The sequence below is a fragment of the Athalia rosae genome, chromosome 3 (genome assembly GCF_917208135.1).
Source record: "Athalia rosae chromosome 3, iyAthRosa1.1, whole genome shotgun sequence".
NCBI lineage: Eukaryota > Metazoa > Arthropoda > Insecta > Hymenoptera > Athaliidae > Athalia > Athalia rosae.
Window position 1 is genome coordinate 10,559,099 of NC_064028.1, and position 15,405 is coordinate 10,574,503.

General features: G+C 47.7%; 1 protein-coding gene and 1 long non-coding RNA gene across 3 annotated transcripts in view; one reads left to right on the forward strand and one right to left on the reverse strand.

The window, feature by feature from the left end:
• LOC105690113 (dual specificity tyrosine-phosphorylation-regulated kinase mbk-2) overlaps positions 1-15,405 on the reverse strand; it is a 91,731-nt gene that overhangs the window by 73,994 nt on the left and 2,332 nt on the right. The window lies entirely within an intron of this gene.
• Positions 1,826-8,199, forward strand: LOC125500387. The gene is made up of 3 exons (XR_007277761.1): positions 1,826-2,825; positions 5,897-6,163; positions 8,067-8,199. It is a non-coding gene; the product is annotated as an uncharacterized LOC125500387 (long non-coding RNA).

Below are 15,405 nucleotides of genomic sequence, written 5' to 3' on the forward strand. Positions count from 1 at the left end.
GGGGGGACATGCGGGTTACGGGTCAAGGGCGATACCGATCTCGATTCGTGTTTGGATATCTTCACCGTGACAAATCACGAGTTTTATACCCATACGCCTACATCAAACGAGTGAGCAGCCGTAAGCGCGTTAGGGTCAAGAATTCCATGAAATTCGTCAAGATTTATTTAAACTTCTTACTTTTGGTCCTTTGGTAAGCGACACGCGACTTATTATACATATATACAGATTATGCGTACGATGGTCACTAGCTACATAGCTATACGAAAAATTATCTACAAAATTAATAAGCCTGGGACACACGTTTAACGCGAGTTGACGTATCGCATGAGAAGGAAATACACATTATATTGCCCTAGTTTTTTTTTTTTTTTTTTTTTTCTTCTAACGAATACCCAGACGTCAATCGTTAAAACGTCTGCCTACACTGGATTGAAGCAAATTTTTACACCTCGAAGAAAGTTGCTTTATGTAATTTCATGTCCGAGCAGCGCAACGCCGTGCAGAACGGCGAATGTCGATAACCGGTTGGGGAAAAAGCTCGAACTTTGAATTTCTTGCTCATCAAGGATAAAAACTCATTGTCAAAGAAACTGAAATTATCGTCAACCTTATCCATTGAAATTCCCGCACAGTGCCAAAAAAGCTCGAAGAAATCGGTTGGAATTCGAACGATGATAAAATGAAAATCGAAGAAAGGGTTACGCAAAAATCTGACGAATGTTTAGCGGGTGATCGAGTGGAAAGCTGGACTCGGACTCAGAAATACCTAAGATACGGGTGAGTCAGTGTCGAGCGCATCCAGCGGCGTCATGGGTTGCCGTAGTACAAGCTACTAACATTAGTTAATTTTGATTTATAGCGGGGTAACGAGCCTCCAAGTAGACGAGCAGCGAGATCGCGTCAACGGGAGTTCGCTGATGTTAGAAAAGCAGAAGAATCGCCCGTACAAAACTCAGGACAGTCGAGACTCGCGTGGCCGTTGGTCACCGCGATATCGTGGCGTGGCGCGAATGTGACGCCTGGACGTGCAGCTTCCAGTGGCAGGCAGTTCATAAAATAATGTGGGACGGTACGGGACGGGATGAGCGTTTCATCAGACATGACGAGACTCGATAGCCGCCGCTGGAAGAGCTTCGTTCATGAACTAGTGACGCTTGACCCCGTTTACAGTAACTATAACCAAACGTAATTTCTTCCCTCGGACACTCCACAATACCGTTGACGATATATATATATATATAATACACCGTGATGATATACGCGTCCGGGGTATTCGCACCGTGCTTTTTCCACTCCTCGTGTGACCCGTGTCTATCCCATGCAGAAAGAGGAAAAGAAAAATGTAAAGCCAGGAAGAAAAATAGAATGAGAAGGCGAAGGAAACAGGAGGAAAACGAGAAGAAGAAGGAGGAGAAGGAGGATGAGGAGGAGGAAGAAATAGAAAAAGAACAAAGCAGCAAGGCCAGCCGCGGGTCATTGCCGTCATGGTGCTCTCCGTACAACACACGCGTATACCCTGACCAACACTTACACTTTACACGCCGTTAAAACTCGGTATGTGTACAGCTATCCGCGAGGGGGACTGAAGAGATACCTGAAGAGACCAGCCGGGGTGGATACCCACCGGGTTGGCTTGGCGCGACGTCGGTCGTCCGTACGAGGGGGCCATTAAGCCCGATGATACAGACAAGTAGTAGGTATTATACGCTACGCTATATCTATACACATATATACATATGTATATATAAACACATATATTATAGGTCTGCACACGCGGTTACCAACCGCGCGTGCAGTTAGTTGAAACGCAATTTTTCCTCCTTTTTTCTTTCTTTTACCCTCACCGATTCGGCTCCATAACTCGACATAAGTCGCGAACGACAATCGAGAATAAAACCGATGGGATTTCGGTCGAATTTTCATCATCCGCGTAACTCACGCCTCGCCAAATTCATCTATCCATCGATAAACTTGGCGAGGAGATGCGCCACTCCGTAAACCCGATAGTAACGTAGAACCAATTAAAACGGGTGCGTGAAGAAAATGACCAACTACCTCCGGACGGTCTGCTACCACGCACCGCGGAAAGAGAGGCGGTTATATGTAATTCCTCTCAACGAGTGAAAGCGTTCGCCCCGCTCATTTTTATTCTCTTCTCGAGCGATCTTTTCTATTTCTTCTACTCATTTTCCTCTCTTGTTTTCCGCGCCTTATTCTCTCGGTGGCCACCCCGGCTACGCGACGGAGGAGGGACACGCACTGTACGCGCACACGCACACACACACACTTCGACGACGAATTCTACGTAAAACGCGAGTTACCCAGATGCTCGTAGCCACGGTGTGGGCGTATACCTTACGAGGTACAGTGGTTGGGTTACATTACGATACATTATATCACCTGATGTTACGCTGCGCCCCACGCACACCCCGTCGCGTCGCGGTGGTAGAGGTGACGCGGTGCGCCGGGTGAACGTCGACGAACGCGTGTTGGTTGGTAACCTAACCAACACACCGATGTATCCCAACTCCATAAGGATACGTCGGCCACGACACTCTTCGAGTTGGTCCCGCGTACCGCGGCTACGTACACCTCGTCGCACGAAGAGACGTGGGCGTCGCGACGTCGTTCCCGCCGTGTTTTCAACCACGAACCAACACCGGTGCAATAACTGCAGGGGCCCCCGGCGTCCCCGGGTCTCCCCGTCAGACGTCTTCAGGCGTTCAGGTACCACCGGTGTATCCGCGCACGGAGGTGCGTGTGCGTGCGCGTGTCCGTGTGCGCGCCTCGCGCTCGTCCAATGGAAGGAACGGCTCGGCGAAGTGAGTAGTTTTCGCGTTTGTACGCGTTTCGGTTTTGTTTGTATGGGTTTTGTGAAATTGCGGTTCATGTTTTATCTTGCGGTAGAAGGTGCAATATATTACGGGCCGGTCTTGTTCGCGTCGCGTGGGAGCTTCGCTCGCGGTTATCCCGGTCGGTAGGCCGCGCGAAGACTCGAGAAAGCATAAGGAGGAGAGTACCAACCACCGCTGGTTGGCTCTACGCGATACACTCGTCGCATACGCGAAGCTTCGCCTGTACCGTTTCGAATAAATATCTTCGAGAGGATCGACGAAACGAAGAGGAGAAGAAAAGGCACGCCTCGGATCGACTAATTAGCCGTTAAGAAAAAGGAACGACGTGTATTACCGCACACTCTGCCGTACGCGTAGGCTTTCATTTTCTACCGCGACGAGGAGTTCAAATTCGAATTGATCAAAACCTCTGACGTGGTTTTATGGGAATCCAGGGGTCGCCTGTGGAACGTACGTCGTTAGCCCATCTTAAATTCTCGCGGCTTTTACCGGACATAACTCAGTTATCATGGTTTCGTGGCGTCGTTTGTTTGGTGAAAAGCCCCCCAGGGCATCCGACTTTGGCGTCTCGTCTCTTTGTTCTATTCGTCGGTCGGAATCTAGGCCTCCTTAATTCTTCGGAACCTTAACGAGCCTCGTTCTTTATGCGTTCTTGTACATATACATGTGTAGACACACGTCGAGTCGGTCGCGGCATCACCCTTTAATTTCAATTGTTAACAATACAGGCGTACGTTGCGTGGAAACGATGACGTAATACGTGCAGACTTTGCGTCGTCCGTAAAGTGCACGCGTATAGAAGCTCGGCGGCTGAGAAACTGTACCATGTCTCGGTCCGACAGGAAATTCTATGGATGCCAAACGCCAGCCGGACGTGATCGTCGGCGGAGTTTTTCGAGCGACCAGCCGGACCGACTACTCCTCGGATCGAGTGATGACAAGTTGGGTATTACGGGGAATTTGTCAGCGATTTTTTCGCGACTTTATTTCTCCGAGTTGAGAAATGCCCAAAACTTAACCGATCCGATAATAAATATCGCCGCTCGCTTTACGACAGGTGATAATGCGCGCGAGCTGAACAGTGAACGTGCGAATCGCGTATAATTTGCATAATTAGATATCGCGAGATGATGTTGATTGACGATCTCGTGGAAAGAGTGAAGAGTTTTATAACGGGTTGTATGTAATGTATGTAGATGGGGGTTTATTATCGTCAATGTTCGGAAATAAAAGTATACGGGATCATCGGAGGGAAAAAGAATAACAACCGTTTCACTTTCCATCGCGAAATGCAAGGTACGAAGTGTACCCGGCGTGTAGCGAATACACATGCGTTATACGTACGTACGGTAGAAGAGTTTATGACGCGTGATATCACCGGAGCAATCGCCTTGAGATTTTCAATTAGTCATAGCCGCGGCCAATAAGCCTACCGCTATACTGAAGCAAATGCCACTGTAATTTATTTATAGAATTTATACGTGCACACGTACAGAGTAGCAAAATCTGTAGCAGTTCTATAATTGTTGGTGGCGATGGCATTTCGCAAAGTGACTAATAACCGAGACCTACGCGTTTCGCGCGAATGCCTAATTCATCCGACGCTCGTAATTACGCTCGGACTCGAGATCCGACGAAAACTGGCGACTCCGTAAATCACAAATTGCCAGATTTTCATAACGCAACGGATGCAATCGCTCCGTCTCTTTACTCCCCTTCAACGGGTGCAATGAACTTTTTGGTAATCTGTTAACCGAGTCAACGACGAGCCGACTCGCGTCGCTCAATCTTCTCAGCCCTTTTCTTTTTTTTTTTTTGTTTTTATTTTATTTTTAAGACTAACGCGTTCTCACCGCGCTACACTCGCACACGAAGTGGATCGGGAAAGCTTTTTTTTCGATCGTCAGTTTTCTCCGGTCCTTCTACGTTACGAACGCGTCGCTCGTGACGTTCACCGAATAGCCCCATAGACACCATCGTATCTCTGAGAGCTGCATCGCCACCAGAATTGTCAACCGACATCCGAACATATGCGACACACGTGATGCGGGTTCGAGGAGCGCAACGCTGCGGGATCCGTACTTTGGAGAAGGAGAGAGCGATTTTTGAGCTTGTGCATCGGCCGCATTTAAACCCGCAGCGTGTACAAAAACGAAGACAAAGCCGATCGTGGATACTATTTTTGGTAATATTACGCACCGGATTTTCCTCGAATAATTAGAGTACAGCTCAACGAAAATTTGACAACGATGAACAACAACGGTCGCGATCGAAACCCGGAAAAAACACAACCTCCGTCAAGTTGGCCCCCCCCCACTTTTCGAAAATTTGAATTTCGATTTTCTGGCTATGATTTTGGACTTACGACGTTGCGCTTCTGGAACAATGTTCAGGACAACGAGAACAATCTAGAACAATTGAGAAAATTCAAATTTTCGAAAAGTGGTGAGCTAGGTCAAAAAATCGTTTTTTCGATTTTCCGGGATTTCAGTTCACATGAGAACATTGATTTTCTGGAACAATGTTTGGAACAAATCTATAACAATTTGGAACAATTGTCAAAATTTAAATTTTCGAAAAGTGGGGGGCCAACTTCACGGGGGTGAAAACACACGTGGTTACAAACCAGATAGCCAACAGCGCCGCAATAATTAACGCGCTCTCGAATCGAAGACAAACGATATTTCGGTACGAAACGAAGGTCATCTCCTGTTGAGAGTCGTTCGTTACCTGCGCTGGTCCGGAATCGAGGACCTCCTAGCGGTAGAAGCGGCAGCGGTAGCGGCACGTTCATCGGGGTAGTAGGGTACGTACGTAGGTGAGGTACCGAATATAACCTGACAATGAAGCAGGTCTCGGGTTTCTCGAGAGCTTAACCTCATAGAGAACACCGTATAAACACGATTATCTCGGATTCGAAACCTACGAAGCGTGTAAAGCGTACATATACCCTAAGTATATGTTAACATGTACAGAAATAGTGATAAGTAAAACTCACGGTAAACACTTAATACGACTATCAAATTGTTTTATTCCAGTTTCTCTTCACGCGACAGACCTCAGTTGTGTAGTTGTCACGGTAACTAGAATTCCGGAGCACCGACAATGTGGGACGTGGAATTCACACCCGACGGTCCTTCCGAAACTCTAGCGATTCTGGATCGTCGAAGCGCCCCGCAACCGTTCGGTAAAATCCCGCGCGAGACCGCCTTAAAAAGGGACTCGAGGAGCCTTTGTGTCGGGGCTCTTTTCCAGCGAACCGACAGGCCGAAACCTGCAGGCTCCCCGTGATCCGAAACCTGCAGGTACAGGCAGCACGAGCTCTTCTCCACGATAAAAATTCACCAGCTGCCGCATCCGAATACGAATCAATCGGTAGAAAAAAAAAACAGCCTACGATTCGGAAATTGAGAATTATAGTTATTGTTAGTGAAGTTCGGCAATGCCTATCTTGAGGTTTCGTTCGGTAGTCTCTTTTGGTTATCTTTTCAGTTTATTATCTCTTTTCTTTTCTTTGAAACCGAGCGGCGCAGTCGTCGCAACGACGATAACTCGTAAGACGATATTTGTTGTACTTCTGAAATTTATACCGGCTATCAAAGGTCCTTTCATAAACCACGTCCGTACAGCGGTTACTACACTGTTTAACTTGTTCGGAAAATAATGGTTCTTCGTACTGTGATTATCACGTAATTTTTGGAATTCAAAAAATTAAACGAATCGTCACCGGTGAACGATTCTCGTCGTTATAAAAATCCTTCACCATATTACCACCGTCGTCGAGCACTTCGTATATCGTATTATAAATACGACAGCTTCGAAAAACTGCTGTAAACTTGTCCCATGTTTTACGCAGGCGTAGGTACCGCAAGTACTGATATTTCATCAGGTGAAATGACGACGAAACACATCAAAGAAATTTGAACTTTACGACACCCCCTTCCTTGTCTTCCAATGTCGTAAAGTTAATTTCTAGCCCTACTACTCCGGGTCAATATATCTCCTCTCTTTCTCTTTCTCCATTCGACCGTTGCATCCTCACGACGTTTCTTGTACTCGTCGTTACCGCTTCGAGACTCGCGACCGGATCGGTCTCCTCTTGATTCTATTTATTTATTTTAATTTTGTTTTTTTTTCTTTTTTTCCTTTTTTTTTTTTTTGTTCGTTGTTTCGTCGCGGGGACGCTATTGGTTAGTTTAATTGCTGCAGCGAGCGCGAGTCGCGACGCTGTTAAAGATTCGACATTGAGATTGTACCGCGCGTACCAAAGACGAAGATCGGACGGTATACGTGGAATACCTCGGCATCCGTACACGTATAATGTATACCATGACACCTACTCGACTCTTGAGAAATTGTAGCGGCCCCCTCCCCCTTTAATTGTATCCAGTATCCGCCGCCACCCCGAAGCCGATCGACTCGATAAGACCGTGTAATAACGTCGTGGCGCGCGCGCGTGTCGACCAAAAGTTACCGTGTAAGTTTGACAACCCTGGACAGGACGAATTCACACGATACCACGATTGATTCGCCTTCGATCGATCACAAAGGACTGGAAGCGAATCGCAGCCGGTCGTCCGCCAATCGAGACGAGAACCTCGGAATTTTCCAAAATCGAGCACCTGTACGGTTTTCGGAGGTGGGGTTTATCGTTGCAATCGCCGCATCCCGGAGTATAATGTATAATCGATAAAAATGTAGACGCATAAATAATCCCCGCGCGTCCTACGCGGCGATTAGGGTTGCGGTAAATTGGGGTTTCGTATAATGGGCAGGTTTGTTCTACAGCGCGAATCGCGCGGGTGAATTCTGGACGAAAGAGGCGTACGAGTACAACGACAAAGGAGATAGCGAGACGTGAAGAGACGCGAGAACGAGCGAGAGGGAAGGAGTCCTCGGCGCGAGTTAGTCACGTCTGGTGGTCACTTTCACCTGCATGCTCCCGGCATCGGGATCGGCATCGGGCATCGAGCATCTGCAGCTCGTTTCTAGCCAACTTTCGTTCCATTTTTTTTTTATCGCCCCCCCCCCCCCCCCCCCCCCCCTCGTCTCTTCGTCTTCCACGGACTAACTCAGCCACTTTTTTCCCTCTCATTTCTGCCGGCATCCTCCCTTTTTTTATTTTGTTTTTGTTTTTGTTTTTTTTTGTTTTCCGATCGATCCTACGCGGCTCATAATTCGCTCATTGTGCGTTGTGACCCGATATAGCTGCAACTCGTGCCACCGAACGAACTCCGCTGCTCCGTCTCTCCCTCGTTCGGAGGGAGAGAGAAGGAAACGCCGCTGATCGGAAAGAGGAAGAAAATACAGACGGAGGGAAGAGGGAAGAGGCGCGACGCTCTCCGACTTTTTCAGCTGGTCCAGCCAGCGTTGGTCAACTGCGATATCGTCCCGAGTCCGCGCCGCCGCTGTTGCCAGGCTCTAGTAGTCTTTGTTACGCCTATGCGCTACTTGTATCTTCGACTCTTAATAACAAACATGCACACAAAGTCCGCTGTAGTTGTTTTCCTTGATGTACTTTGTCAAGATTAGAGATTCACCCGCTACCAAAACACCGAAAATTCTCAAGGACGCGTCGACTCGCCAGACGCACGTGCGCTTCGTGAAAATTTTATCCGTCGACCGTATCGAGTGCTCGCTTCCCTTGTTCCGAGAGCGGGTGACGGCCCTCGAAATACGTCCACTTGTAATTTATCGTACGTGTGTCTCCTTAAAGGGGATATTATACTTCCACGTGTGAACCTGTTGATAGATGCATCAGTGGTGCGTGCGCGTGGCATTTTACTTACACGGACCCTTGGGTATTACGTGTCCGTGTCGGAGCCACCCTCTTGTATATACGTATGTATGTATAACCAGGACGCGAGCGGAATGGTACAGTGTAGCGATTTCTGCGGCCGTCCGACGAATTTTAAAAACTTTACACACATTGTACGATAATACGCGAAACGTTGAAACGACGTTACAAAAGGCCCGCATGAGTCGTTAACCTCCGTACCCTCTTTTAATTGCTCCCTCTTCGTCGTTTAAACTATAGAGTCACGACTGATAATAGCGTAGTAATCTTAACACGTGACGCACAGTGGCGAACGCCAGTTGACGATACTTTGATGGTTTGAATTTTTCGAACGAGGTGTACAATGGAGAGCGGCGCTTGTCCCGCTGTGGAGGAATAACGACCGACTGATCCTCGTTGGACGGGGTAAACGGAAACGCGGAGCAGAAACGGTGCCTTTTTAATAACGTGCGCCAAGTCGTTTTGCCCCCCTCCCCCCTCCCCCCCTCCGATGGAAGTTGTAGGGACCACTTTGCGCCGACGAGAAGAGTTATCTGGACGGTAAACGATGCGGGGCAAAAAGCTCTCGTATACCATAAGTAGCCGACTGCTGCCGCTGTTTAGCCTATAATCTAGATAAGTTATTTTATACGCGTATTATAACGCCCGTGGAGAGTGAGAGGCGATTTATTTCTGTCACTGCTTTAATAACGCGGAGGATAGGAGAGAAGATTTCTCGATCTTGATGTGCGTGTCACCTGCGTTTATACGACACGTAAGGGAAGCGGGCGAACGGCCGCGATCGAAAAGCGAGATGCACCGTCCGTCCGTCCGACACACCCGATCCTCACAACTGGTAAACGTCATTGTCACATCTCTTCTAGGAACTATTCCTCGTTACGACGAAGTGCCAACGTTGTGACTATCTCGGTTCAAAGGATAAGTACCACCGAATCCGTAGAGTTCGGAATCCTCGTGAGAAAGAAAAAAAAAACAAAGGAATCTGCAATCGAGACCGAGATTTTGGGGCGTCGCGACGATCGCGGAATATATTCCGCTTCGATTGTTCCGCTACGAAGAATTGGTTTACGGAGAGACTTGCGTCTGCTCGCACGCTCGCCTAATAACCTAACCCTAGACTCCTCGGGCCTGCTGCAGTCCAAGTGTCGTTACCGCTGTGCCGGCGCTTTAGCTGCGGCAGGTTGTCAACGTCGATGCAGTTTCGCAGCTGTTGCGCGCACAAGTTTAACCAATACACGTGTTTGACCGAGCAGAAGAAATACTAAGCGCACGGCTAACTCCTTCTTCCACTTATTCTCCGAGGGGCAAAAGTCAAGCCCCAACCGCAGCCGAGCAACGGTCTCCTCCTCGGTAAACGACGACAATAATTTCAACCCGATCTCACGAGAATTTTTCATCTTATTATTTTCCTCCTCGGCTCTCGCTTTGATTTCTTCTCGTTGGTTTTTTTTTTTTTTTGTTTCTTTGTTTCTTTTTTTTTTTTTTACGTCCAGAGGATAATTTTACACGCGGGCGGAGATGGGGGTGCGCGGTACCGAGTCCTGTACGCGGGAAATCGTTGCGGGGATGGAGGCGATCTCTGATTCGGCGATCGTCCGCTTTCGGAAAACGCGAAATCGTTGCGTATCCGCGTCGATGTCTCCGAAACCGGTAACTAGCGAGTGCTAGTAACCGGTAAACTCTTTGCCGGGGGGATAAACGCAACGCTGTCTTTTAACGCTGGTACGACTCAAGCCGGATCTCAACTGTCTGCCGGAAGACTTTTCTCTATATGCAAGTTATTTTTATTCCTACGAACTCCTCGAAAAGGTGTCGTTAAAAATTCTTCAAAGATGCAGTTTGGGTCACGGGAATACGTGTAAAGTCGACTCGGTGATTTTTTCAGTTTTCTTTCAGACGCAATCTGAAATCTTCAACTTCACTTCAATCGCAATCGATCATGGGGCTTGAATTTCGATTGCCAAATAAACCGATGCGTTTTCATATTTTCCAAAGTGTTTTATCGATAAAACTGAGGAATGTGTTCGATGATTAATTCTCAAATGACCCCGTGGAATCGGATACAGAGAAGTGATTCAGTTCTCACAATTTATCTACTTGACCATCTTATTCGGTGAATACTTCCTCCGACAATTATTCACGCATTACCGTTGCATTGCGCAAGAACCAAGTCGTTAATGGACGCATTAAAAGTGTTTAGCTATACGATACGCGTACAGCGATAAAAAAAAAAAAACAAATTTAGGATGCATATAAGAGCCGGTCTGCTCTCGCCTCCTCGCAATGAGTGCGCAGTAGCACGAGCGGCTGAGCGATGCGATGCCGGGTATTCGGCACAACTTATTTTGAATCGCGGTGCACTCCGGAATTCTTCTACAGAGGAAGAGAAGAAGCCACCGAGACGAAGAGCGGAGCGAGGGGGTCGAGCGAGTCTTTGCAGCTCTTACGGCAAACGGGGGTTAAATATATCTGGCCTAACTTAACCCTGTGGTAACTGCTGAGAACTTGGGTCGCTTTCACCCCGGTACGCGGCGACGCAGCGGCGTATCTTGGCGACACCGCGGGTTTATATGCAACGCTGCTGCGCGAACCCGGAGGAGACCGCGGGCGACTTCGTCAAACACGCTTTGACGCGTTCTCGAGAGTCGACGTTCCTCAGACCGCCGCCTACCGTATAGCAGTAATTCGAGGATCCCGGAAATGCGAAACATTAACGAGCCCCCCCCTCCCCCAATGAAGTAAGTCACCGAGGGCGGCGCGACCCAACCGCATCTGGGATTTTTTGTTCCAGTGTAAATATTTTAGTTTTCACGGCCTGCTCGGTTCGATGGATGGATTCGATATTTCGACGCGTTACCAACTGTGAAAACAAAAGCAAGAAAATCATGGAAATCACTTCCTCCGGTCGCGTGGTACGTTGAACTCTCTGGAGTTAGTTTCTGTGGGGAGCGATACAAGTGACTCGGCGGCTGCCATGTAAGCTGGTTCCACGGTGTCCCAAAAGAATAGTTATAGAAATCCCCTGGAGGAATTTATGGACGAAAGACGAGGCGCAACAGCGGCAACTCCGGGGGTTTTCGACTCGACGACAAACGACATCAGTTAAGGAGTTGAAACACTTGCACGGATTCTTCCCGTTTCCCCCCACCTCTCTCTCTACGCTCTTCTCGGATTCTAAAGCGGCTCCTGCACTACTCGTCTCTCGTATATTTATAATTAAAAAAGGGAATAGACTCACTTTTATTGCAGCCACGACTCCTTCTCATCGACCGGAAATACCCGCGTGCAGGTCGTGTGTTTTAGAAAAAAAAAAAAAAAAACGACGAATTATTTCTTGCCTAAATCCGTTTCACCGGTAGTCTTTCGTTTCGTTTCGTTTCGGAGCATAACTATTATTACACAATTTCAGCCATCACACGCGCATATTACAGTCGGAAGGAGCAGCAACCCGTGTTAAAATGAGAAATAAGTATATAAATTGAAAAAAAGAACTCCAGTTTCGTGGCTCCTCCGTTATACGATCGTTCGGGCTCGTTTCATTCCTGAAAACTACTACGAAACCTACAGTGGCACGGTTGCACCGCGAGCACCAAGACGCTGCCCATCTGTCCGGGATATGTTTACACGACTATGCGGGATATACTATAACGTAGCTGCTGTTAAGCGCACAACACACTCCGGGAAGCACTTTGGCTAGCCCCAGCAGACGTCGATCGTCCGTCGGCGTGAAAATAATCAACGGCAACGAGGTGGTCCAGAATATATACGTATATTCCCGGACACGCCACACGACTCGAGGCTCATCAATTGGCGATTTATGAAAAGCTCGTAACACGCCACAAAACTCTCGAATTCGGGAGCGGTGCGCGGTGCTAAATGCTACGCTAGAAACCAGACGGATGGACCAGACAGTGCCTGGAGGTCTTGGGATAGGAACTACCGGCGATCGCGCTGGACGAAACCCGGCGCGGGCAGACAAAGAAAGAGGCCGGGGCTGGCTGGCTGGTTGGTTGGTTGGTTGGTTGGTTTGTAAGTTGCGCAAGGATCACCCAGAGATCTCCACACTCGGCTCCGCAGGGATCCCTTTCGATAGCTACCTACCACCTTCGAAGTTCGACACTCTCCTTGGAGGCAAAAGCTAAAGCTAAAGCTGCACGGCGGCTACAATTCTCAGCACTAAAATGTGCGGTACCCACTTTCACTCGGTTCTCCGACGTCGTCTCCCCACGCGATATGTAATACGTACACTCTGCACACGGAAGATATATAATCGCGCATGTATACGCGTTCGCGATATTCCCACTGCATTTTCATCGTCTATCATACTATGCATTGACACGGTGATTCCGTGGATAGCGGATCGATGTATATCCGTGCATCGCGTTCGCCGAACATAGCTGGACGAAAAATGATGAGAGTAGGTACCGTTTCTGTTATCTCGGTGACTTTGAACCGAGCCTTGTTTTTTTCCACTCGCTTAGAACGACGATTTTCAACAACGACCCGAAGTCGACGACAGGTGGATTTCGAGTAGAGAGTACCGTTTTATCGCAATAGAGGATGAAAGAAGATCCCGCGCAGAAGAGTTACGAAAGGGACTGGGGTGAGGGTCGCGAATTCGATGATGAGGAAGTCGGGTCTGGCGTCGAGTTTACCGACTATAGCGAATCGCAGCGGCAATAGCGAGAGGGTGCGAGTCGCCGAGCACTTGCACGAAAGTTATACTCTGCGGTACATGAAGTAAGAATAAAAAGAAAAAAAACAAAACAAAAAAAAAGAAACAAAACTGCAGCGGTGGCAGAACGCGATTCGACCGCCCACGCGACTCGATTGCCTTACAAGTCGCGGTCTAAAGCGGTTGCTCTGTCATAAGGAAGGCTCTGGAATCTCCTTTGGCACGGGAGCCAACGGGGACCCGATAATATCACCCGCGGAATGGCCAGAACTTTTCATGGCTGTGACCTTGGACACGATAAAAGTTCGAAGAAAATGTGTTCTTTAAATCTCGATGAAATCAAAAAATGAAGGAATAATAACACGATGTTACAGGCCCTCGTTTCGCGGAGTCGGTAACGCCTTGAATCAAGGAATACCGAGTCAACGATTTCGATCCTGATTACTAAAAATGGAATATTTAAATTGTTATCAATATAGCCGATCTTGAAGAAGTTGCAATTCGAAATTCTACCCATGCCCAAGTTCGAATATCTCCCTGTAAAATGTGAACTGCATCCGCCATTACCTCGGCAAATAATTAACAATACATGTAAATTAGTCGAAACTAAGAATAAATACATCCAGTAATTCAATTGTATGATATTCGAGTAAAACGTAATCGATGTGATAATCTATCCAATTTTTCAATTACTCGAAGAACAGGCAGACATGTTTTCTTATATGGAACTTGGAATCGTGTGCAGTTTTGATATTCGTTCGAAACAATATCGAATTGAATAATGATAACAATAATCGTTACAACGGCAATACCGAGAGGGGGAAATAGAGATGTCGTTGGCGTCATTGATTACCTGAATCAGATAAGGAACAATGCTGCTGATGCGAGAGCTGGCTGGCTAGCGGCCGGTCGGTTGGTATGGTCGGTCGGGGGTGTTAAAGGTATAAGGCATCAATCCCGGAGTAGGATTATAATGGTGTACGTGTTACACTATATAAAGTTAGCGTTGGCGCGATCTAGGTCGTCCAAGATTTAATCTAGGCTTTATACAAGTACCCAGGGAGTGAACCGGGCGACCGACCAACGGACCGACCGGCGCAACCACGTGCTTGTGTAAGCCTTCTTTCAGCTAACTCCGTGTAGTCCTAATACACGAGTGCATGTCGGAACGAGCGGCTCGTGTAAGTCACCTGAGCGAGGAATTTAACCAAACGACGACGATACACGGCGATCGCGCGTATAAAACAAACCGACGATAGAAAATGACAAAACCGCATCGATCCGGAGTGCAAATATTTACCCTCGGCCGGGATTGGCCAACTTCAGTTTCAGCTAACCTTGGCCAATAGTTTGCTCTCCCGTGTCCACAAATCTAGCAGGGATACACATACTTGTATGTGCAGTTTCACTGATTCGGGGATATTGAATTCCACGAATAACGACGCTACGCGTACACGTGTATCAGGTTGACGCGATACGCGAGGGCGAAGGTTCTTCCGCGCTCATCGCCTCCGATAACTACGTGCTATACACAACTACTCGGAAAATGAATAGAAGAAAGGCGTTCTCCCAAAAGAGGTTTCAGCTCTCTACGACTTTGTACTTTCTTTGTGAACGAAATACTCCAGAATTAGAAGAGATCTCGATGATTGGACGCAAAGCGAGCGGGGCAGGCAAGGCCGAAAAAGTTTGTTACGAATATTCGTAGGTTTTTATTATTTTTTTTCTTCTTTTTTCTTTTTTCTTTTTTCTTTTTTCTTTTTCGACGGTCTCACCGCGCGCACGTAAGTGTCGCGACGTTGAACCTTATCTTTCACTCTCATCTCATTGTCGTAATAGCTGACTCAGACTCTGAACGTTTTCACAAGAAGAATATGAAGAGGGGGAAGAATGGAGGTAGAGAAAAGAAGGAGGAGGTTACCGCGACGTCTGTACGTCTGTCTGTCCGTCTTCAGAACGCGGCCCGGAGCCGGAAGTGCCGTCGAACTTGAGGTCAAGTCCCTCTCGCAATGATCATCGCCGTGCTCGTTGTCTTTTGTCGTATCACACGTTACGTCAATTACGATCGGAAAACA